Source organism: Betta splendens, chromosome 22, assembly GCF_900634795.4.
Source record: "Betta splendens chromosome 22, fBetSpl5.4, whole genome shotgun sequence".
In the NCBI taxonomy this organism is placed as follows: Eukaryota; Metazoa; Chordata; class Actinopteri; order Anabantiformes; family Osphronemidae; genus Betta; species Betta splendens.
Window position 1 is genome coordinate 9,676,106 of NC_040900.2, and position 3,382 is coordinate 9,679,487.

The 3,382-nt window shown below is 51.0% G+C and overlaps 1 protein-coding gene across 8 annotated transcripts in view; it reads left to right on the forward strand.

The window, feature by feature from the left end:
• Positions 1-3,290: 3,290 nt before the first annotated feature.
• The window catches only part of fgfr3 (fibroblast growth factor receptor 3), a 39,578-nt gene continuing 39,486 nt past the window's right edge, over positions 3,291-3,382 (forward strand). For 4 of the 8 annotated variants that reach the window (XM_029139126.3, XM_029139128.3, XM_029139129.3 and 1 more), the window contains exon 1: positions 3,294-3,382. This exon is cut by the window's right edge and continues 356 nt beyond it. The gene's annotated coding sequence lies outside the window, so the exon portion shown is untranslated. The other 4 variants (XM_029139125.3, XM_029139127.3, XM_055505650.1 and 1 more) reach the window with 3 other exon arrangements.

Sequence of the window (3,382 nt, forward strand, 5' to 3'; positions counted from 1 at the left end):
CGGGACCCCCCGCGGAGCCTCGGCTCAGCTCTCGGCTCTCGCGCGTCCCGTTCGGCCTTGACTCGTGGAACTGCACGCCGCCGATGCTTACACACATATAACCATACTAGCGTTTGAGACGTAGCCCGACCCAAACAGCTCAGCCAGCGGAGGCAGACGCCCTCATCCTGGTTCTGCTGCAGGTTTCATCCTCTCCACTTGAATCAAAAGTTAGTTTTAGTTGATGGAGTGGGAATCGTCCTGTGCCGAGCGTGCAGGATTCAGGTTCAGGTCCTGTTTGCACCTGAGTTTCGCCCCCTCTCCGGTTCTGAGAGGCCTCGAGGATCCGCTCCCTCCCTTTGTGCTGCATCTTTGTCCCAGCAGAATCCCTCGCGTTAATCATTAGCCGGCTCCGTTGTCCACCTCAGACAAAGCCAGTGCAAGTCAATTGGCTGCTGGCCACACAGGCAGCGAGCGGGGAACGGTTCATGCTCTGGCTTATCAGTGAAACTATGCACCAAGATAACAGCAGCTAAACGGACTCAAGCACAACAGAAAACACTGAGGTCCTATTGTTTTCTGGACACTTACTATTTTTGGATTCTCACAACTTGCTCATCAGCCTGAACTCCAAGGCTGTTGTTTAATCTTTAACCCAGTTTTAAGTGAACAGGCCTCACCTCTCCTCTGCCAATATCTGGTCCCCCGAGGGGGTCGGGGGGGAGGACGGGTGAGGGTCTGCACACGTGATGGCGTTTGTTTGTGTTCATTTAGATCTTGGGGTGTTGCAAGGGTGCGAGGAGGAGTTTTGTTTTTCCTACTAACATAAGCAGGGGTGTGTGTGTGTGTGTGTGTGTGTGTGTGTGTGTGTGTGTGTGTGTGTGTGTGTGTGTCTTTGCAGAGGTCATCTGGTCAGTTTGCCCATCAGGGCTCGAGCTGTCTCACTGAGCATTCTCACCATCTGCATGACCTCTCCTCCTGACCGCCCGGCTTTTGTTCTCCTCCCACTCGCATTTCTCAGCGCGCCGGGGACCAGGGGGTCACGGAGCGCTGGCCTTCATCGCCAGTCGGACCTCTCCTTCGCAACGTAATTTAATGAGGACCGTCGGCCGGTGACTCACAGTTTGACTTTCCCATGAGAACAGGCCCGCGAGTCACCTGAGCCGCAGAGAGACGTGTCAGAAACCATTTACTATCAGTTGGGAGTGTGGTGAAAACACACAGACAATGAAAGACGCCAAACGGAGGCTCTTATAAAAACTGATTGCCCAACTAACTGCAGCAATTATGATTTCCACTCTCCCTTGGAGGGAAATGCTCCCGACAGGGTGTGTGTGTGTGTGTGTGTGTGTGTGTGTGTGTGTGTGTGTGTGGGTGTGGATTTGTTCTGCACGCGCGCTACCAAACACGATTACAGCCTCCTGACAGTGCTCCTTTGTTTCTCGCGTTTGGCTGAGCAGCAAATACAGCTACTTATCTGGCGCAGCCGCGGCCCGTCTGCGCAGACCCACGTCCTCCGGCTGCAGCCTCGACAGGCTCCTGCGGATCAGCCGGCCTCGAGGTGCGTCCTGGTCAACGAGCAAACACGTGTTTTACAGGAGCGCATTAGTGCAGGGATCTGCTTTCACTCTGGGTCTTGGCCTTTTCGTGGCGCTTCGACCGCGCTGTAAATCAATAGAACGCGCTTCCTCGCGCCGTTGTTCAGTGGGAAGTCTTCCTGCTGATGAGTGGAACGTGTAATTAAACAGGAGAACGTGGATTGGAACCAATGGCGCAGGTGCACTCCTGGGTTATTTATGACGTGTTGACATAGATTGTCACAAATCACAGCGGGGGGCCCAGCCCTCGCCGGTGGCACACGCCGCGCGCTGCTTTATGGCGTCATAAAGTCGCCCTGTGAACACACAGCTGAGGAGATGAGGGTAATTAGCAGCTTGTTTGGAGCAGCTCCGTCCTGACAGGCTGCAGGTTGAACGGCTCTTTTGCTGTTCACTCACACCGCTTTGAGTGTGACTGATCAAACACTGGAGCAGCTCCTTGGTGGTGTGTAACGTCTAACAATACCAGCAATGACGCGAATGGGGATTTTACGGCATCTCTGCGTCCGCGGCCAATTAGGCAAACGAGTATCTTTACTGACTGGATGAGCCGCCGTTACACAGACGGACTTCATGAAGCTGCTTTTACTGCAATTCACAGCACTTTCAGTTTGATTTATCTGAGCTATAGGATCAAACACACACACACACACACACACACACACACAAGCCTTATCCCTGACATGTTCCAGAGACCCTGTGCAGCTCCAGGCCCCTGATTCCATTAAGGTTCAGGACGAGTTCTGCTCATAATCGCTGTCTCTGAGTCGAGTCTTTAAGTCCCATTTCTGCAAATATATTTCTCTTCCTGCAAAGGACCACCCGGTGTTGCTCCAAACCACGCACAGGTCTCTCTCTCTCTTTCTCTCTCTCTCTCTCTCTCTCTCTCTCTCTCTCTCTCTCTTTGCGAATGATTCTGATGATTGGCGTTCAGAGGATCGGTCACTCGCTGCCTCCAGCGGCACCCGGAGGGAAACCTGAATCCCCCACCCCCACCCACCCCCACCCCCACCGTTCCCCCCCTCCTTCCCCGCTGATCACAGCGGCGCGCAGCCAGGACGCACTCTGGAGCGCAGTGTGACTGGATGGCAGAACAGGATCGTGTCAAGTGTGCAGCGCAGCTAAAACACACGACACGGTTCATCCTTCAAAATAAAACACTCACAACCGTTGACGACTTAATTAATATCTTTCACTTAACCGTATGTTTATAACAGTTTTATAAGGCCGAGGATTTAAGATTTATTCTTGCAATTTTTTCAACACACTTTTATGTATTTATTAGTAATTAATGTAATTATTCATGATAAATAAACGCATTATGTGTATTCTAATATTTTTATTATTTTTATTATAATTATTATTTTTCTCACTTTTATCATTTAGGAATCCTGCTGCTTGTTTTCCAACCATGAGCTTGATTGGCTGAACACACCTGATCAGCAGCAGGTCGACTCCTATCTGCCTAAACGCAAAGAAGCATTTTCGTGTTATCTGTCTAGTTTTATTCAGTCTCTTCTGTGTCATAAATATAATAAAACTGATGCCGATGTCTATGTTGACTGAAGCGATTTACCTCCGCTTAGCTTAAATTTGTTATATTAAGACATTAGAAAACCATTGCGTCACCCATGACGAATTGCGGTTTTATTTTGAAAATCCACATCAGGGCTCTTGTTCCCAGTCGCTCGGTCTTGACGGCAGCGCTCGCGCGGCTCCTACTTCTCCTGCAGCGGCGGGAGCGGAGCCACCAGTCTGAGTTGGTTGATCGGAGGCGACGTTTCACACCGACTGGCACCGTGCGC